At 40.7% G+C, this 22,919-nt stretch overlaps 1 protein-coding gene across 1 annotated transcript in view; it reads left to right on the top strand.

The window, feature by feature from the left end:
* Window positions 1–22,919, top strand: part of RAB24 (RAB24, member RAS oncogene family) — a 1,334,059-nt gene that overhangs the window by 277,948 nt on the left and 1,033,192 nt on the right. The window lies entirely within an intron of this gene.

Genomic DNA, 22,919 nt, shown 5'->3' with positions numbered 1-22,919 from the left:
CCAAGGCTCAAACTAAACAAAATAAACAAAACTACTTCCTCAGTGCCCAAAACAAATACTCAAAATCCACAATAATTCTGGCATTCTATTAACTCCTTACTAAACCAGGCAAAACCACTACTCCAGCTCCAAACTCTACAGATAGTAATTTAGACATAGCCACTCAATTTAACCACCACTTCACAAAATCCATCCTGGCTCTGTCTAGCCAGCTAACCAATCATAGTCCATCACATACCCAAACCAATCAACCAGAAAAAACTCCCTCCTTTACTCTCTCGCCTGTCCCCACCTCTACTATTAAGAAACTCATTCTAAAACTTTAAGCCCACCACCCTTGCAGCTAATAACGTACCTGCTACCTCCATAAAAATGGCCTCTAATTCTATCTTACCCCATTTCCATCCTAATCAACCGCTCCATACAGGAATCTTATATTCCCAAACTCTGGAAAGTATCTTATATTATTCCTCTTCATAAAGGGGGTAACTCGTATGACTTCTCAAACTACCAACCCATTGCCATCTTATCTAAAATTCTAGAGAAATGCATCCATTTTCAAGTCATGAAATTCCTGAACACACATCAGCTCCTCTCTACCACACAACATGGCTTCTGCCCTCATCACAGCACAACCACTGCTCTTCTTTCATTCTCTAATCTAGTTAACCTTCACAGGAATGACAACAAATGTACATCAGCCATTTTCTTGGACCTCTCAAAGGCATTGACATGGTCTCACTCCATTCTGCTAGATTCTCTAGCCTCACTATCTTTCACCCCATCTACCATAGCCTGGTTCAGAAGCTACCTGTCTGACGGGCAACAATCTGTCCAATGGCAAGAAGCACTATCCCCCCAACTTCCAACTACTATAGGAGTCCCGCAAGGCTCTATACTGGTCCTACTTTTCTTTTCTATTTTCACAAACCTGAATAGCTCTACCCAGCATGGCGCACTTATTCAATATGCAGATGATTCAACCCTGATGTGCACTGCCTCATCTCCCACCGTTTTACAGCAATTTACCCAGGACACCTTTAACTCTGTAGAAAAATGGATCTCTGGTATCCAACTAATCCTAAACCCCAATAAGACAAAGCTGCTACTATTTTCCTCTAACAAATCAAAAGCTCTTCTCTCCTTTTCCATCACCTCTAAAAATGGCACTACCATCTCCCCTTCTGACCACACCAAACTTCTTGGTATTGAAATTGACAACAATCTTCACTTTAATATCCACATTTCACAAACCATCTAACTGGCTCACAAAAAATGGGTGCACTATATAGGCACAAAAACTCTCTCACACCAAGCCAGAGTCACCCTTGCCCAGAGTCACCTTCTGTCCACACTACTGTACGCAGCACCTATTTTCACCCATATTAGAAAAACTGACGTAAACAAGCTAGAATCTTGTTGCAATAAGATAGCCAAATTTGCTATAAACTCCAGTTACAGAACACATCACTGTGTTGCACTAAAAGAACTAAAATGGCTGGAGTTACCACAACTACTTAACTACCACCAGCTAGTTACTGCATATAACATCCTTAAGTACCCTGAAAAAAAACCCCTCTATATCCAGTCTTTTTATCCATTGCACTGCAAATCGGCATCTCCGATCTAGTGACAAATCTCTCCTCTGCATCTCCAGGGCAAACAATACTGCAGGCAAAGCACTTTTTTTCCCACACCGTTGCTAAAAACTGGAATTCCTTCCCCCATTCTCTGACCACTGCCTCTACCACCCCACAATTCAAAAACTCCCTCAAATCAAATCTACTAAACACCTGGTTATGTCCTTGTATCACTTCACCTTTACTCTCCCATCTCCCCCCTTCATTTTCCAACTTCCAAGCTACTCCCTTTAACCCTCTACAGTATTAAGCCCAGCCAATAACTCTGGCTATTAGTTGCTACTTCTCATAGCAGGCGATTGCTCCTCCTTGTCACAGTCATTATACACCTGCACATTAAATGGAATTCCTGACTTTTTCTCCTGGAAAATGTCTTTTTCCAATTTATTTTATATATTTTCAGTGTTTGGCAAAATGTCTAACTCCATGTTGGATTATTTAAATGGCTTTTGTATAACACTGTATAAATTTGCTTCTCTTGTTTTTTGTAACAATGTTTCGGAGCTTTTTTCCCCAGGCCTCCACTGTAAATGGACCTGGTCCAGTTGGAATTTCCTGGTTAACAAATATAAAATAAATAAGTAATAAATCTTTCAAATAAAGGAGAGTAAATGCTTTATCTCCTTGATGTACACGGACAGTTACATTTTTATTTTCACAGAAATGAACAAATTAGAAAATCAGAACAGCTTTTTGTTTCCTTTTCACCAAAAATGCTAGGTAGCCCAGTTTCTAAAGTCACTCTAGCTACATGGATTACAGGTTGTATTTCTTGGATCTGTTTTCTATAATGCATAACCTTACTCAAACCTCCCAAGGCTCATTCAACCAGATCCAAGGCTGCTTCATCTCTTTTTTGGTCAAAGACATCTATTGATGATTTATGCTCTGCAGCCACGTGGTCCAGTGCACATATCTTAGTTACTCATTACAAATTGGATATGATTTCTAGAAACAGAGATACCTTTGGTTTGGTAGTACTCTGGAATATCTTTCCGTGAGGAGATCAAAGTAGCTGTGGAGTCTGTACCATGCATTGAGGAAAAATGAAAGGACAACATCAGGTTTAAAAGTTATGTACTCACCATAACTAGGCATCTGTGTTGTCCATTTTCATTCTTCCTGAACTTCCCTCCCATCCAGCTTTCTTGGAGAGACCTATGGGATTGTATTTGGAACCTACACTTCTGGGTTTGAGCTATTCCTTTCTCTGTCAAGTGTACCTGTCTCTGTTTAGCTATTGGGTTTATATGGCAACAAACTCTATCTGAGGTAATTGGGGTAGAATATTGCATTGTGGGTAGAGGGAGGAGTTCGAGAGTTGGATTTGAATTCTGTAGTATGTGGCTGAGTTGCATCCAAGGACTGGATCCGAACCCATGGGTTGAGGAAGAATGAGAATGGACAACACAGATGCTTAGTTATGGTGAGTACTTAACTTTTAATTCATCATATTGCTCACTGCTGCAGTAACTTTAGCTGTTCAGGTTGTATCCTGCTAAAGCTATAACAGCCCATCAGTTTCCAAATCTTTAGTTACCTTCCATGCACCCAAACTGTCAGGCAGCTCAAGCTGAGCTGACTAAAAGACAAGTTTGGGTGCCAAGCCCATCAGAGCTTTACTGCCGCTGAAGAGCATTTTCCGCTAAGTTTTTTGAGGATTGACAGTTGTCTTGTGTTGTTCCTTTGCTGTACATATAAGTTTCCTTTGGGGGGATAACATCCATTTTTTAAATACTGTTTGTGTTTTATCACTTCCTCTTCAGGAAAGTTCTTTTAAACCTAGGAGTTTTGTGTTTAAACAGACTGTCACAAAGCTATATTCCATTTTTAAAAGGGAGTGCTCATTTTCCTCTCAGTTTAAAAGTTGTGTAAAGTAAATGGAAAAAAAAAATCTATGATGAAGATGTGTTTTTTGCCTTTTGGGGACTGGCAAAGTGTTTTAAAGTGCTTTGTACTGTATTTCTGTGAAAAAAGTGACTTATAGGGACTTATAGTTTACTGGCATTTGCTGCTTTTCTTCCCCAGGAGAGAGGCACCATTTTTGGTTTGACCACTGGAAAAACTACCAGTCCCGTGGTCAGTCCTCCTTCCAGCTACAAACAGAAAAAAGTTAAGCAAACAGCCTTTGCCTCCACAGCAGGCTAGTAATTCGCTACAGGTGGGTGACTTTGCTGTAGTCATTTGTTGTACCTCAGACCTCTCATTTTTTACTCTGGATCTCTCTGCTGTAACACCTACAGCCACTATGGATCAGGAGATAGCTGCATTCTCTGCGGCTGATGGGGACCCCTCGGTGGGTAATGGAACGCCACTCTTGTCACTCCTGAGAGGGGGAACAGGGTAGGTTTCCCTGTTGTGTCAGAATGCTGTGCTTATCTCTGGGGAAGCTGCTGTTTCCATTAGTAATGTAGTTGACCCATTTTTCCTGTAAAAAAGCAACAGAAAAATGAGCCTGTGTCTACTCACCCTCAAATTTCCTTAGACAGGAGTAATTTAATTGGTCTGGCTTGGGGTTTAATTCAGGCTGTTGATCTTTGGGCTATTGATTCTTCTTGTAAAGTAGACAATGATAAAAGAAAGAGGGGATACAATACCTCTGTTCCAGAAGAAATTTAAGATCCTGTATCTGCACAGGAAGCTGAAAGTACATATACAGGGTTTTCTCCTCATATTTCTGATTTGGATTCAGGGGAGAGCTCAGTTTATGCTTCTCATTGTGGCGGTTTCTTTTTCTCCAAGACTATTGCTAGAATGTGCCAGTGTTTTCAATGGGAGAACACTGAGATTTTTCAGACCCTCAGAAAATTCTGAGTTGTTACAGAAGGCAATTCCAGAACCTACACCTATCCCTCATGTTCTGCTGCTTTAAGAGGATGTGTGTGTTACTACCTGTAATGTTTGTGTCAGTCACCCAGCTGTCTCTAAAAAGACAGATAGGATATATAAAGTTTCAGACTTAAGTTTTAATACACTATTTCCAAACCTGACCCAGCAGGTATAGCTTTAGTTGACCCCACTGCTGCTAAACACGTAGTTAATCCCAGTACTACTTTTTCTGTTAAGAATGGAAAATTAAGTATGGGAAAAAAGTTTATACTTTTGCAACTTTGATTTTCAGAAGTTTGAATTGTCAAGCTCTGTAAAAGGAAAAAAACTTCAAAGACCAATGCACGTTAGGTTCAAGCAAAGCACCCTTTATTACTTGCAGCAAGGAGACAAAGCATGTTAGGTACAGGGTTTGTCTGGCTCTTGGTGATCAGTATGTTATTCTTATACAGTTCTCTTCATGTCACACAGAAAATGTTACTATTCTATTGCTGACGTAGTTAGACAGCTTTCTGTATGTTCTACAGAAAATGTTACCAGACTTGTTAATGACTCAGTTAGATTATTTGCTGTCTTGCAAAACATTTTGAGAAAAACAACCTGGCCTTGGGCTTATTTTAGCCCACCTTAACTTTTCAATTCTTCAATTGTACAGTTCTAATGCATGCGTTACTTTTTGTCTAGATTCAAGGTACATTTCTAGCTTTGGTACAAGTAATGCTGACTGTGGTTTATACTTTCAAGCATCTATTGTTTTCTTTATCAAAGCTTCTAGCAGCTGCATACTTTCTCATGACATTAGCAGAAATGAAATGTCTCGTTATTTTCATGACATTAGCAGAAATGAAATGTGTCTTGTTAAGTTTCTAATAGCTGTGCAGATTCATGCAGTGTGAACAGAATAAATGTGTTGACCCTTTTAAACCTCGAATGCACTAAGCATGCATATTACTATTATATATTTTTCTAACATTTCCCCCTTTTAATACTTTTATTCTACTTTCAAGATAAGCATAAACAGTTTTTTCTTCCCCTAACCTCTTCCTGCTCAGGATTTGCAGTTGAGAGTCATTCAGTTTAAGCTCATGAAAGCATTTTCAGTTTTTTAGCAATTCTTCAAGTTCAGTACTTTGATATAAGGTTTCTGAAACTGAAATGTCTATAAAATTTTTAATCAGTCTTTTTATGCAGGGGATGCATCAGCACACACATACCACTGGTAGGATTATTCCTTACACAGAATGTTCATCAGGATGCTGCCCCAACCCCCGAACAATTTCTGGAAAAAGTCTGTCGATGGATTTGGTCCTGGTTTGGTCATGGCTGACACCTGCTGAATTACCTCAAGATGGTTGTCTATCTCGTGTTTGTGGTCAGGAATATACGAACAGTACTCCTCCTGGATTAAAGCGCATGTACCTCCTCTCGCCGCTAGGGTGAAGTCAAGAGCCATGCGATTTTGAAGCACCACTGTTCTCATGGCAGTCAGTTCATCAGTCACCAATTCTAGGACAGAAAAGGTTGCATTGCTCATTATTTCGAGAAGCTTAGACAATTTTCTCAGTTACCAGATTAATTTTGTTGCTCCATATGCTGGCAGTACACCTGCCCACGATATAACAGTATCACTCAAGTCCATGTGTGACGGTCCATTTTTCCCTAAGCCCACAGCATGATGGTTTTTCCAGCGTGCATGGATTTGCCCCACTGGACTGACAGGCTTCTTGATTTCTCGAACATTCCAAATTTTCCCTTGAGGTAAAACTGCTGTGTGTCATATGGCCGGAACCAGGTACCCCAAAAAACAACTGCCGGACCAATTCTCAGGTAACCATTTATATGCTTTTCTACCGCATGCAAAGTAACAATCTTCTAATCAAAACATTTGTTGTCGATTATAGGCAGTTGTCTGTAGAGGTCAGCATTATGTTTTACTTCTTCAACTGTCCTATGAATCAGTTCAACAAATGTATCATAGGTTGTGTTGCAATAGGATCCGGTGTTATCAGGTTTAATGTAGCATCTATAGGGAACAGTCACATTGCAATTGCTCCAACCCACCTTAACTGTATCATTCTTGTAAAAACACACAGTTCCCTTCTGTCGAACAGACAAGTACAATGCTACTTTATCTTGTGATGTAACATCTGATGTATCATAAATTAGGTTTTCCCAGGTCTTGTTGGCCCCTAGGGGAACTGAAGTTAACAGTAACCCCTCATATGCTGTTGGTAAAGCTGTGCAAATCCAGCAATTCGAAACATTGAAGGTTTCAGCATACACATATTTGATTGCCTGGCAAATGTTAGTTAGAGTGCCACTCTGCACGCTTGTTCAGTTCAATTTGTGTGGCTGAGAAAAGGAATGGCCACAACAAAAAGATTATTGTCACTAGTACAGTCAACAGGATGGTTATGCAATACTTTTGAGGAAATGGTTGTTCTGCACTTCTGTTTTCTCCGACTCTCCCAAGTAGGTGTATTTGGATCTTACTGGATTCCGTCATCTTTATTTCGGACACGTGCTCTTACACTCTGCCCTAATAGGACCTTCAGCACTGATGGTTTCTTCACTGGGGTTGAGACGGATCAGTCCTATTGATCTGACCCCCCTTTGTAGCCAGACTTTGTGCTGAGGGCCCTGATGGAGAGGTAAGATTTTTGTCCAACTCAAAGTTCTTAATCAGCTTGCAGTGTGTCAGGTGTATCCAAGAAGCTCGTTCTGCTATCTTTACTGCAGTGGGTGTCGAAAGAAGCACCTGGTAGGTACCTTCCCACCTTGGTGATGCCCAATTTTTCCGCTTGATGTTTTTGATCCACACCCAGTCTCCTGGCGTCACTGCCACTTCTGATGTTTCGGTTTGTTTTCTATCTGAAACAAAATTTGACTGCAACAGATGTTTAGAACTCAACAACTTTTTCATATATTCAGCTAATGTGAAATCAGCTTCCTGGTCTGATGACATGAGAAGTTTCCACTGGGGTGTATAATAAGCCCTTCCAAATATTTTTTCAAAAGGAGTCAATCCTTTTGCTGTAGGGACAGTTCTCATGCTCAACAGTGCCAGGGGTAAACAGTGCAACCAAGTTTTTCCTGTCTCCGCTATTAATTTTCTCAATTTGTTTTGTAGTATACCATTATGCCTTTCAACTAGCCCTGCAGATTGCGGATGGTATGCACAATGATTTTTTAAAGAAATACCAAAATGCTTACTCAACTGCTGTATGGTTTGATTTACAAAGTGTGTACCATTGTCACTGTAGATTCTTTCCGGAATACCAAACCTAGGAATGATTTCCTTGGCAAGTACTTTTGCCACCGTAGTTGCATCTGGATTTTTGTTTGGAAAGGCTTCCACCCATCTGGAAAACATATCTACAATGACAAGACAATACTTCTTATTTTCACATTTGTTCAATTCTATGAAATTCATACAAATAGTGTGAAACTGATTTAAACTGATATGGTGGTATAGGGAAACTCCCTTGTTTGGCTTTATCGCCCCCTGTGCATGATGTTTGTTACAAATCTGACACATCAAACAAATTTTTTTAGAGTAGTTTGTAAATCTGTACATTGTGAACACCTGGTTCACCAGCTGTACCATCCCCCCTGTTGAGACATGGCACTGCCCATGGCTCAACAAAGCTGCATAGCGTAACAAATTAAAGGGTAGTATCGGTTTTCCCTCTCTAGAGATGCACAGCCCCTTTTCGAGGATTGCTCCTCGTTTTATCCATCGTTGTTTTTCAGTTTGCATAGTGAGTGTCTGCATTGTTTTTAACATATCTAGATCTAAAGTTTCAGAAGGTTGTAATTCCTCATTTAAAAGAAATACTTCTGTGGCTGCTTGTTTTGCAGCTGTATCAGCTCTCGTATTGCTTTTTGAAATCCTATCTTGTTGCTTGGTGTGAGCTGTGCATTTACAAATGGCTATTTTCTGAGGTAACTGAATAGATTCTAAAATATCTAAAATAAACTGTGCATGATTTATAAGTTTGCCAGTAGATGTTATCATTCCCCGTTTTTTCCACTGTTGCGCAAAAACATGTACACTAGAAAAAGCGTACTGGCTATCAGTAAAAATGTTTACACATTTATCCTTTGCTAAGGTACATGCCCGTGTCAGGGCAATCAATTCTGCTGCCTGTGCAGATAAGTTGTGTGGTAAAGGTTTTGCTTCTATAATCTCAGTATCAGAGACTACTGCATATCCTACTGGGTTCTGTCCTGCAGGACCCCTTTTGCACGAACCATCCACGTAGTATGCCACCTCGGCATCATCCAAGGGGACATCCGTGAGATCTTTTCTAGGTAGTGTCTTTTGCTCAGTTACCTGCAGGCAGCGGTGCGGTGTGCCGTCTGCAGGGGTCGGGAGCAGAGTAGAAGGGTTTAAAGTCATCCATCATTCAATTGTCATATGAGGTTGGCTCAACAATATAGTCATACAGGAAAGATGCCTAGTAGGGGAAAGATATGCCACCTTTTCTTGTAGTAAAATAATCGTGACTGCATGATGTACTCTCAAAGTGAGAGGGTGGAACAAGACTACTGAGGCTGAAGCCTGTGCTGCCATTGCAGTTGCAACTACTGCTTGTACACAGTGGGGTAAGGACTGTGCCACTGGGTCTGGTTGTGATGAATAGTAAGCAATGGGGCGTTGCTTATCCCCATGCTGTTGTGTTAACACTGATGTCATGTAACCCTGCTTACAATCTGCAGTTTGGAAAAAAATGTTAGTTTGGCAATCCCAGAACTAATGAGGACGCCATTAACTGCTTTAGTTTACAGAAGGCAGATTCTGCTTCTGATGTCCATTGTAACAAATCTTGCGCTGCCATTAGCTTCTTATATATAAGGTCAGTCAGAGGTGCAGATTCCAAGACATAGTTTGGAGTCCAGCTCCGGAAAAAATTAGTTGTACCCAGGAAGGACATAATTTCCTTCTTGGTAGTGGGTTTTGGTGCTTGCAAAATTGCTATTTTTCTGTCCTCATCTAATGTTCTACCTTCCTTGGATATTACATATCCCAGGTATTTGACCTGTTTTTTTCCAAAGCTGCAGTTTATTTTTATTTACCTTATGTCCCTCAGCGGCTAAAAATCGCATTAGTGCTATGGTATCTTCTCTACAATCCTGCTGGGTGGGGGCCGCCAGCAAGATGTCATCAACATAAAGTAAAATCTGACTGCCTCTTGGTGGGGTGAATCCCGCCAAGTTGCTTGCCATTTCCTGTGAGAATATCGTTGGACTTTCACAATATCCCTGTGGTAGTTGCTTATATGTATACCTTTTCCCCTGAAATGTAAATGCAAATCAATACTGGCTATCTGGGTGTATCAGTATCGGAAAGAATGCGTTGCTGATGTCTACCACAGAAAAATACTTTTGTTGAGGTTCCAAATCATTCAACAGGGTGTGTGGGTCTGGCACCGTGGGTGCCCTTGGTATTACCGCATCATTTACGGCTTGTAAATCTTGGACCATACGCCATTCTCCATTGACCTTTTTAACTGGAAATAAGGGTGTTACATGGTGAATTGGGAGATTCTACTAGTATTCCTCCTTTAAGTAAGGCTGCTATAATAGGCTTTATCCCTGCCTCTGCATCGTTTCTTAAGGGATACTGTCTTTTTAGTGGTCTGAATGCTGACTTTGGTGAGATAGTAACTGGTCCCGCTGTACGAATGAGTCCTACATCTGATTTCCCTGTTGACCAGAGAGTCTCTGGTATGTTTTGTAAGGCATTCTCTTCCTCCTCTAATAGGAGTATTAATCAGTTGTCCTCACTAGACTGCAAGTGCACAGCCGGGTTGGTCTGAATTATCCAATTCAACTTTTGTACTTGTATTCCCTGTTCTGATAGTTCTAGTTCTGTCTGTTTCTCCCATCTCGTGACTTTTTCTCCTAGGTCTGCCCATTCTATATTTCTGTTTTTGGTTAAGCTAACATGTGGTAATAGATTAGATTTATAAAGTGCAAAGAACTCCTGGGGCACTGAACAGCTGGCTACACTGTTCCCTTCTGCCTCCCAGTACAGGTTACGCAATATCAATCTGTTTGCATGATTCTTAAATAATTCTTGCTCATATTCCTTATCACGTCCTGGCGTATTACAATAATACAGGGTGCAGTGCAACAGGTGTTGCTTATCAATGTCAAGGGAGGGGAACTTAATGATGGCTACATTCATTAACTCTTTGGTCACAGTCCCTGGACCAGTCGTAACCAAGTCCTGGCTGTACCAATAAAACATTTCACCCTCCGATTGCACTACAAAAGTGTTTGTCGCTGTGCTTCCATACCCTGCATGGTTGGGACTACTGCTATACCAAATAGCTGCATGAGGTCTCTGCCCAAGAGGTTTACTGGGCATTTTGCAGAAACTACAATTTTGCTTGTCTGTGTCAATCCTGAAACTGGATCAGTTATTGCAATGTTACGGGAGAGAGGCTCCTGATACAGCTGTCCATTAGCTGCTTTGACCAGTATATAATCAGGTGACTCTGTGTTTTCTGGCAGTTTGGAGGGGTGTATCAGGATTCGTGATACCCCTGAGTCACACAAGAATTTGACTTCCCTTCCTTCTACCAAGAGTGTAACTTCTGGTTTCGTGTCTGCTAAATAGAGCTCCAAGCTCAATAAAGCTAGGTCTACTATTTCATTTTCTTCATTGTCACTAACTTCCTGCACTTCCTCTACTCCCTGTATCACATTCTCTTTTGTCCTTTCTTCACTAGCCCCTTCTAGTGATTCCTGACTACCATATAGTCAGTCCTCACCCTCCTCGTCTTCCATTGTTGCCTTCTTGTTTTTCTTGCAATCCCTTGCCAAATGTCCCTTTTTACCGCATTTAAAACATTCTCCCCTTTTCTTTCGCCCTTCAAAGTCCTCTGATTGCTGGTCAGATTGTTTGTTTCCCTGCGCGATTTTCTTGCCCTTTTTCCCAGACTGTACTACATAAACTTTTGCTCCATCTTCTACAGAAAATACTTGGGCTTTCTTTTTCTTCTTGCTATTAAAATGCCTTTCGGCATGCCTAGCACATTGAAGTAATAATTGTAACCTGCTTGTACGATGGTCTATCATGTGTTTTGTAATAAAACTGCTTATAGGCGCACTACTGCCTTTCAAAAATGCATTCTTTAACTGCTGTTCATATGGGGAATCTTGTGTTTGATCTTCAGGAACCTGCATTCCACAGTGGTTATTAAAACATTCTAGCAATCTGGCATAATACCGGTCAAATGTTTCACCTTCTTGTTGGATGCATTGATTAATGCAAGTCCAGTCTGCCCTAGATTTCCATTTTTCAGAGATGCAGTCTGTAAGACCTTTTACTCTGGTGTCTAATTCTGCGCTGCTATGTGGGAGGGGTCTTTGTGCAGCGTCACGGGAATTCCAGTTCCCACTAATCATGTACCAATCTGGCCCTACAATTTGTCTGTCTACTTTTTCTATCTCTTCTCCGTTTAAGTTTATAACTCAACCTCATTCCTTGTAAATCTTCTGAGAATTTTCTAAAATTAACCTTTGGATGGGGAGTTCCCTCAGTGGCTTTCCGGATATCTTCCGGAGTCCAAGGTCTATACACTAAAATAGTTGGGTCCTCGTGGTCTTGACCTGCCTGAGGATTGGGTACTTCTATAAGTGGGCATATTTCTTCTTCTTCACCTATAGATCATGAATTTTTAACTATTTGCCATAACTCAATGCCTTCTTCTGAGTTACCTGCCTTTGTTCGGGACCTGGTCCCAATGGGTTCTCTAATTTTAGTCAGTTTTAGTTTCACAATATCTCTGTCTTCAGTGACCACAGGATATAGTGGGGGTGGACTAAACCTGTTCACTTGCTTCATATTCTGGTAAGGGAAGCGGAGGTGCTGATGCTATTACTAAGTTATTGTCCTCCTTATCTAAAAACATTGCTTTTGAATCTTTGTTTTTTTGTTCCCTACGGTTTACTTCCTCAAGCCACCTGTGTACCTGAGGAATTCCTAATCGACGTTGCTTTTTTACCCGACCTTTGGAATCGTTTTTGAGCTGTTTGATAAGTGAGGATTTTTTTATTTTTCTGTCGAATTCGTATTTATTAACCCATTTTGAATAATATCTAATATTGTCGGCTCGCTGCGACTGCATATATTTTGCGTCTTCCATTAATGGCGGATTTTGGGGTCTTTTTGTGCAATTATTATCCATTTTGTTCTACCCTTTAATCATTACGTAACATCTCTTAATTTTTAATGTGGTACCACAGATTTTGTCTCTTCAGAATGACTGCCTACTTATTCTGTTTCTCCTGATCTATGACAAGACAGTAATCTTTTTTGTCCCTGACTTGTAAGAAAAATACAATCTGACAAAAACAATACACATCTAGTCCCTGATCTAAAACAGAAAAAAGTAGATTCACCTTACCTGAGCTCTACGTGATTGATCACCAATTTGCGGAGACCTGTCCTTCAGTCACAGATCAGAAAGTGGCTGGCCTCTTTTGAACGACAATTCAGTCGGAGGACTTTCCATTTATGAAGAACTGATTTGGTTTCTTCCCCGTACGGTTTCAACCACCTGGCCGTCTGATCCGAGGTGAAGAGGGTTCCAGTCCAAAGGACAAATCTGTAAAAGGAAAAAACTTCAAAGACCAATGCACGTTAGGTTCAAGCAAGGCACCCTTTATTACTTGCAGCAAGGAGACAAAGCATGTAGGTGCAGGGTTTGTCTGGCTGTTTGGTGATCAGTATGTTATTCTTGTACAGTTCTCTTCATGTCACACAGAAAATGTTACTGTTCTATTGCTGACGTAGTTAGACAGCTTTCTGTATGTTCTACAGAAAATATTACCAGACTTATTGCTGACTCTGTTAGATTATTTGCTGTCTTGCAAAACATCTTGAGAAAAACAACCTGGCCTTGGGCTTATTTTAGCCCACCTTAACTTTTCAATTCTTCAGTTATACAATTCTAATACATGTTACATTTTGTCTAGATTCAAGGTACATTTCTAGCTTTGGTACAAGTAATGCTGACTATGGTTTATACTTTCAAGCATCTATTGTTTTCTTTATCAAAGCTTCTAGCAGCTGCATACTTTCTCATGGCATAAGCAGAAATGAAATGTCTCTCAAGTTTCATGACATTAGCAGAAATGAAATGTCTCTCAAGTTTCATGACATTAGCAGAAATGAAATGTCTCTTGTTAAGTTTCTAATAGCTGTGCAGATTCATGCAGTGTGAACAGAATAAATGTATTAACCCTTTTAAACCTCAAATGCACTAAGCATGCATATTACTGTTATATATTTTTCTAACCAGCTCGTATATTAGTTTGTTTTGACTAGCTGTGAAAGTATGAGAAATGTTTTAGCTGCAGTTTCTGCTTATGATGGAAAAATCTGCTGTAGATGTAATTTCTTCTATTTAACAGGCCACTACTCATTGTTTACAGCGTGTGTATACGACTTTGTTGATACTTCTGGGGCCATGGCCATTGATACTGTTTAGAGGAGATTTGCATGGATGCATTCTCAGAACCTCCCATGTGATGTTAAAAATGGGATTTTAAATTTCCCTTTAAAAAGAGATGCAGGTTTTGGCCCCTCTGCTGCAGCGGTGATCAAAGTATGATGAAAGGGGTAAGCTGATCCAAGGGAGATTTTCAGCCCTCCTTTTCCACATTTATTAAGGGATTCTCTTATCTCCTCATCCAGTTTTGTCAAAAAGCAGAATAAACAGTCTCAACAAAATATAGGTAAACAGATGCTTAAGAAGAAATGGGAAGGGGGTTCCAAAAAGAAGCCTCAAATCTCCCAAAACCAAGGACAGTCCAACAAGTTTGAATGACTGTTTGAGATTTTGTGACCCCCTCCCACCCTGGCCCATTTTTCATTTTTTCCCCAGAAAGTCTGAGTCTCCATTTTTCTCTTTGGCAACAGATAGTTTCTGACAAATGGGTTCTGAAGATCATTCATCAAGATTACATATTGCAGTGAGAGAAAAGTCTTCCTTTCCAGGGGGTCATTTCTCATTCCCCAGATCAAAAACTTTTTTTTTCTACTCTACCTTTGTCACATGCTGTCCAAGGAGTAATAGAAACAGTTCCTCTTTCCCAGGTGTGGAAGGGTTTTTATTCAACTATGTTCTTAGTGCTAAAGAAAGAAAATGCTCTGGATTTTTCTTTCTTAAACCTGCCTGTGATGGTGCCCAAATTCAAAATTATGTCACTTCACAACCAGTTAGCACATCTGCCTCCTCCCAGTTCCTTGTTAACATTAGACTTAAAAGATGCTTATCCCATCCTTGTTCATTCAGACTTCAGACATTTCTTAAGATTCACAAAGATCTTAAGGATCACATTACCAGTCCTATACCTTACCCTTTTGAACTATCCACTACACCAGGTGTGTTCATAGTGTCTAGCTCCAGTTGTAGCTCATTGCAGGCTGCATAGTATCCACATTTTCCATATTTAAATTACATCTTTGCAGAGTCTTTTTCAAAGTATCCAGAACCTTTCTTTCCATGTTGAATGAGAGATCTCTTATACAAGCTAAGATTCCAAGAGAACATTCAAAAGATTTTTTTTTTTTTACTCCTTCACACAAGATTGTATTCCTTGGATGTCAGCTAGATAGATATCTCAGTTCAGAGAGCTTTTCTTCCTAAGTGGAAACAATAGATCTATATCTGGATCTATTTCTACGGCTTTCCACTCGAACTTTGATGATTGCAAGGGAATACCTCAGAATTTTGGGTCTCAAGGCTTTTGTGATTTTCATGATATTCCTAGAAAGACTCCACATGAGAAAGATGCAATGGTATCTGAAGTCTTTTTGGTCCCAGCACAAACACTCCTTTTGTTTTCAAGTCTCAGTACAGGGGTATGTCAGAAGAGAACTCAGTTGGTGGAAACAGAGATTCGTAAATTCGGGTGTCCCCTTTTCCCTCCCTATTCCAAAGCAGTCAGTGACCACAGACTCCATGGACATTGCTTGGGAAGCAGTTTCAGAAGGAGTAAAAGTGCAGGGTGTACAGAACCATGGCAAAGCACATAAATATGAGATGCTTGCCACGATCAAGACACTAAACTCTGAATAATCTTTGGTCCGTGGGACCTCTTCAAGTTGTTACAGATAATACAACAGTTATGTGGTACATCAACAAGCCGGAGGGAACCAGGTCATACTCCCTTTGTAGACTAGACGTGTTAGCTTCACAGCACAGTCTCACTGTACAGGCATCCTATATTCCATCAGAGCAAAACTGAGACAGACAAGTTGAGCAGAGCCAGGGTAGACCCTCAAATGGAAGCTAGATAACGGGGTCTTCCAGGATTTGCTCCATATGTGGGGTGTTCCTCAAGTAGACCTCTCTGCCTTCTTCAAGAACAATCAGCTGGCAAGATTGTGTTCTAGGACTCGATGCAAGAAGTCCCGTAAAATGTATGTCTTCTCTTTTCTTTGAACAAGAATGCTTCTGTTTGCTTTTCCACCCTTTCCCTTAATATCCAGGGTACTTCTGAAGATTCAGAAGGAATCCTACAAGATCATTGTGCTGACTGTCCCTTTGGGCCCAGGCAACCATCATTCTCCCTTCTTTTGGAAGAGGTCAGAGGCAATTACCTCAAGCATCCTTAAAGATGGATCTACTCGCACAAAAATTAGGGGTGTTTGATGTACCCTGACATCAGTCAACTTCAGCTGACGTCCTGGATAATAGGGTCTTTATATCTTTTAGGCACCTGTTTACTGAGGACATGCAGCCGGTACTAATTGAGGTAAGAAAGCCTGCTACTAGAAAAGCATGTATTAGCAAATGGAAAAGGTTTTCTAGTTGGTACCACAGTAAAACGTTGTCCTGTTCAATTCTCAGCTAGAGCGTCTTCTGTGTGGAGACATGCGTGAATGGGCGTACCTTCGTTGAAGGTTGTGCATCAGGGCTGGCAACTCGGCACATAAAAATCCACTGTCAATCATTAGCGGACTGGAGTTCCGCTGAGGCGACCCCTAACCGGGAAAAGCCGAAAGACACAACAACCAACAACATAACCAGCACCTATTCAGGTCTAGTTATTCTCTGGATCTGATGTTATCCTAGTCGCCATTCATCACGCATGGGTCTGGGATCCAACATCAGATCCGAGCTGGCAAAAACTCAGACAACAGTTTAGCTCAAGCTCCTTCCCTCCCATAATGCTCTGCTGCCCTCTAACCCCGCAGATCTCATTTGCCATATTTAACTGACACACAGATTGCTCAGCTCCTTGGAAATTTCAAACTTGACAACAAGTAGGTCTTTTCTTTGGGGTTTTTCTACGTATTCTTTCCTTATCGTAAGTTTTTAGCCTTGGTAGACTCCATTTAGTGAACTGTTTCCTTTCTCTCTCGCAAAACCAGGGCTCTAGAGAGCCTTTCTCTGTGAAGCCTTTTCAGCACCCCTGAGGCGTTGCCCAGCTCTCCCTCCCTGGAGGTAGTCTGTGATCATTTATCTTTGTACCCTTCAGCCTGGGCAAACATCACAACCAATTAATGGGTGCTAAAAATCATATCCAGGGCTATTGTGTATTCCCTTTTCTGACCCCCCCGCCAAAAAGCAGAACTTTCTCCGACATGCCACCTGGTCAGAGAAAGTTGGCCCATTTGGAGGTGAGATATGGTTGCAAGAATTCCTGTGCATAAAGCAACTGCACGGCTCAAAACCATGTAACAAAATCCAAATAAGGAGCTAGCAGACAATGACGAGCTGTGGAGATTTTATTTTTTTATTCAGAGCACAAAAACAGACCAGTTTCAGCTTATCAAAAGTAACAGCCTTCCTCAGTGTTATAATCCTTGTGTTCAAAAGCCCTGTGATAGGTTCATCAAATATAGATATAGGTATTACAATGTACTTTGGACGTATCTGCCCTTTATACAAATATACCTCATTGGGTGGGTTTGGAAGCCCTTGAATACTGGCTTGGGGAGTCTGAACTATATCGTCCTGGCATGAATAACATTCATCATTAGGCTAGCTGAGTATGTCCTGACCAAAATTGTCTTTTTCTATGGGGACCAATGTTTTTGGCAAATAAAGGGGATGGCAATGGGGGCATCTTTTGACCCCATTTACACAGATCTATTTATGGCGTATGTGGAAGAGATTATTATACATGACCCTTCACATAACATTTATATGGATGAAACTGATATATGGAGGAGATTCTTGGATGATTGCTGAATGGTATGGAGAAGTGATGAGTTTTATCTGAGGGAGTTTGTGAACTACCTTAATGAAAATAAATGGGGCTTGAAGTTTACAGCCACTTTCCATTCACAACACATCACTTTTTGGGATGTGCTTGTGACTAGGAATGTTGATTGTACATTGACAATCCAAGTATATCGGAAATACCCCCAGTACAACTCCCTTCTCCATGTCTCCATCTTTCATCCACCACACATATGCAGGAATATACCCAAGTCCCAATATTTAAGAATGAAAAGGATATGCTCCAAGCCTGATGATTTTATACACTATAGGAATGACCTCACCATCAGATTCAGGAGTAGGGGATATGCTATGGGCCATGTTTTAACTGCAAGCAATTTGGTGTCTAAGATGGATAGACAAGAGAATCTCATTTACAAAGATAAACAAACAAATTCAAGTCCCAATCTTTGTTTTTTGACCACCTATGGCCGTAATACTGATATTCTATTAAATGTAGTTCAGAGACACTGGAATATCTTGAGGGTGGATGATTTTCTTGCTTCAATTTTAAAGGAGAGATGTCAGTCCTCCTTTAGGAGGGGGAGGAATATGGGTTCTCAGTTGAGCCACTATAAACATAGACAACAGCCTAGTATTGATAGGGGACAAAGGACCATGACCGGGGATTTATTGAAAGGATGTGTACCCTGTGGATATTGTACACAATGTAGGGTGGTAAATAAAACCAAAGATTTTTCAAGTGTTAATACTGGCCAGGTTCATGACATACATTTCTTTGCCAAGTGTGGGTCTGATTGGCTCATATATTTAGCAACCTGTACATGCCATGCCTTCTATGTGGGACAGACATCTAGACCCCTACGTATACGCATTTCAGAACATGTAAGTGCTCTCAGGCCAGCAAATACACAAATGCCCTATATAAACACACCAATAATCATACCACTGCAACCTTCAGATTTACTATTATCGATAAAATAGTAGGTAATAGAATAAACAAAGGAGATTTGCATAGTCTTCTGGACTCAAAAGGAGAAGTGGATTATAATATTAGGTGCTTTGTTTTTACCTGTATTGAATGAACATCTATAATTGATGAACTAATCACAGGGCTTTTGAACACAAGGATTATGTATATAAGCACAGAGTATAAATATTCAGTTAAACACTGAAGAAGGCTATTACTTTTGACAAGCTGAAGCCGATCTGTTTTGTTTTTTGTGCTATGAATAAAACATAAAATCTCCACAGCGTGTCATTGTCTGCTGACTCCTTATTTGGATTCCGTTTGGAGGTGACCAACCTCATTCAAAAAAAGAGCCATCTAAAAGGTCCCCACAGGACAAAGAGGATCCAGAACTCCCACTTTTTTTTTGGTACCCAAGAAAACAGGGAATCTGCGTCCAGTTCTGGACCTCAGTCAGTTAAATCTGTCAAGAAGCGAAGTTTTGGGTGGTTACTGTACAGTCCATTGTTCCCTTTCTGCACGAGAATGACTGGATGTGCTCTGTCAATCTCCAGGATGTGTACTATCATATCAAAATAGACAGGCGGTCCATGAGATTTCTCTTTCACCAAGGAGCCGATCACTTCCAGTTCAGAGCCCTTCCCTTTGGACTCACCACGGTCTCCCAGGTGTTTACCAAATGCATGGCAGTGATGACAGCTCATCTCAGGCTCCAGGGATTCCAGGTGTTTCCCTGTCTTGACGATTGACTCCTCACAGCTCCCACACAGCATCAACTGGTGGAGACCACATGCTTTCTTCTTCGTCTCTTTGATCAGTTGAAGATAACCATGAATCTCGCTAGGTCTTCCGTGACCCCATCTCAACAGCTGGATTTCATAGGCACTCAGCTGGACGCTACCTCAGAGATTGCAGCTCTTCCCCTCCGATGCGTGCTTCTTATCCGTTCTCATGTACATTATCTTCTGGAGCAAACTTTTCCTCCAGTATCACTCATTCTGAGGGCTCTAGGTTCTATGGCAGCAGCCATTTTTCTGGTTCCGCTGGCCAGGTATTACATGAGAGTTCTGCAGTGGACCCTGGCAGTTCAGTGACCCGTCTTTCTCATCCTCTGTCAGTCCCTGTACGTCTCACTCCAATATGCAGTAAACATCTGTCGTGGTGGATGCACTCTCCAGACCTCCAGTGGGCAGATTTTTTCTCTCCCCCAGTTCCCATGGTCATGGTGACCACGAATGCTTCCCTCCTAGGGTAGAGGGGACATTTCCTGGGGAAGACTGTCCAAGGGACGTTGTACCAACCAGAGACCAAACTGCACATAAATGTTCCTTCGTTACAAGCTTTTCAGGACTGCTTTCCTCTAGGGATGGTAGCAGTTCAAAGAGACACCATGGCTGTTGTGTGGAACATAAACAAGCAAGGGGGCACATATTCTTAACTGCTTTGTAACAAAGCCATGAGTGTTTGGGAGTGGGCGATGTCCTCAGGGTGCTTTCTCCTTGCTACGCACATTCCCAGAGCATCCAGTGTGCTGGCAGACAAGCCTAAGTAGGGCTATTCTGACCCCCTTACAAGTGATCCCTGAATCTGCTAGTGGCAAAGCAGATCTTCCGTCGGTGTGCCCAACCCAGCTGCAATCTGTTTGCTTCCCATCTCAACTACAAATGCAGTAGCTACTTCGCCCTGATCCCCCTGGGGGGGGGGGGGTGAGTCCCCCAGGGATGCTCTGACTCACAGTTGGCCTCTGTGTCTCCTTTGCGCCTTTCCACCTTTTCCATTTAACCCTGAAAGTTCTTCAGAAAACAAGATGCCTCAGGACACAGTTGATTCTCATTGCCTCTTTCTGGGCTCAGCAGGTGTTTTTCCCTCTTATACGGTCTCATCTGAAGCCACCCCCCCTTGGGTGCTCAATCTGGTGCCGGATCTGATCTCACATCCCTTGCTCCGTCCACTTCCAAATCTGCAGACAGGACCATTCTCCAGGGACTCCTGGCCTCCTCTTCTTATATCTCCCAAATGTAGTAAGCAAGGGTAATCTACCCATATAGCTAAGGCTACTGCAGCATTAATAAATATGATGAACATAGTACAGTTGTGTAAGTAAATTTGCCATAACAAAATAATGCCACAAACCACTCTGGGACAGCTGCTAGGTCCAATAAAGACTGACACTTCATAGAATAACATACTGAAGGCTCACGTAAAAGACAAAATTAATTTAATATCCAGTACCAAGTCACAAAGTTCACAGATTAAGCGCTTTCATTTCTCATAAAGGAACTTCTTCAGAATAATACTGTGTAACTAATCCTCTCTTTTATACCTTATCAAATAAATTCAGTTGAGCAGTAATCATTCAGTTAACATATTAAATGCAATTAGCATCCTATATTGTCTTATTTAAAGAACCACATCTGAAAAATACGTAAGAAAACTTGACGTTAAAATACACACCGAATTCAAACATTTTTATGTATGTATAAAAGACATAAAATATATGTTATATACATTCAATATGTAAAGACACTTGTATGTATAATAAAAACAAGTAAATGTGCAAACAAACTTCATAATACTAAAGCCTTGCTTTTAGGAGCAGGGACTAAAGAAATATGCTTATTTAAGCCTGGTGGAGTGCTGGCATCTAAATTTAGCTGCCACATCAATTCCTTATACTCGAGAGGTCTCCCAGTCCCCTCCCCGCTTTTTCTACAACCCAAAACTTAAAATTTGCTTGCTTTCAATTTAAGGTAGCATTTGTCTTTTTGTTTACTGATCTCATAAGAATGTTCATATATCCGTTGTTACAACTTTCTTTCTGTTTTCCCTATGTAATATGAGGGGCATTATGTACAGTAAGCAATATACACTACACCTTTTGTGTTGCAGTTGTAATATCCTTTTCCTGTTAATTTCCTCAAATCACCTCCTATTTTTATATCTTCCTTGTTTTCTGTATACACACACTGAGCACAAGCCCACATCTACAGGTACCAACTTTAGTTCTCCCTTGATTTTGATGTACCACTCTTTCAAATTTTTTTTTTAAATTTGGGCCCCTTTTGTACCCAAATTTTAGAGATTTTGGCAAACGCATGCAAACTATTGGGCATTCTTGAAAATAATTCCAATACCTTGTGATAATTTCTTTTGCCACCTTGGTGCCTCTGTGGTAATCTATAGCCATAACCATTTCTTGTCATTTTGCCCCTTGACTTTCATTGTACCATTTGTAAATGTATGTGTATACCTGAATGCAAATCCATATTATGTGCCATCAGAGGGATGTATTTCTGCCCTAATTACTCAAAACTTCCACTCATGTCTTTAATTAGGTTCACTCAGTACCCAGTAATTATTCAATGTAATCCAACTCCCTTATTAAATCTTCTTTGTATTTGTCCGTAGCCGGCCTTAGGCATAGGCCAAATAGGCGGCCTCTGTAGCAGGGGTGCTTTTCCAGTAATTTGGATGGTGTTAATAGTCCGGGATGGGGGCACAGGGTGGCATTGTGGGGTGCTGTGGAGACCTTTTGCCTAGGGTGCCCGCTCATCAAAGGCTAGTCCTAATGTTGTCATGCGAGCCTCTATTAGCATCTGCCCCTTTACAATATTCTTTATTTGCATATAGGGGCGCTCGCTCTGGAAATGTAGATATGAATTACAAAAAATTGTCCTTGCAGTACAATATGGATATATATTTACTCTCTACTCTATCCTTAGTAATTTTGACATCAAAATAATGGATGTCCTTAATTCCCTATATTGTGGGTGAAGGATAAAAAACTGGTGGTATTTATATATGTAATGGAAAATTCTACTTTTTCCATTGGTCCCTTCCAAACAATAAAGATGTCCAAGAAACAAAAATAGGCTCTGATATTATTCAAGTATATAGTTGTATTAAATACAAAGTGTGTCTCCCAATATAAAAGGATAATGTTAGCATATGTAGGTGGCACATGATGCCCCCATGGCTACCCCATCTACTTGTCTGTAGTATTCTCCTTGAAAAAAGGTGTAATTATTCTTTAATACTATTTCCATGTTTTCTGTTACAAGTCTAAAGTCCTGGTGTGGTAGATATTCAAACTCAACTAGTGTCTCTTCAAACTATTGCAAACCTACATCATGAGGAATCACACTAAACAAATCCTTAATATCTACTGTAATAAATATATAATCATCATTTTAGTCAATCTCCCCCATCTTTTTTAAGAAGTCCCCGGACTCCATTAGTATATGTTGGTGCAAACTATAAAAAGGTTTT

Source organism: Protopterus annectens, chromosome 4.part0 (assembly GCF_019279795.1).
Source record: "Protopterus annectens isolate FY-2018-M chromosome 4.part0, PAN1.0, whole genome shotgun sequence".
In the NCBI taxonomy this organism is placed as follows: domain Eukaryota; kingdom Metazoa; phylum Chordata; order Ceratodontiformes; family Protopteridae; genus Protopterus; species Protopterus annectens.
This window is presented reverse-complemented; position numbering and strand designations above follow the sequence as displayed.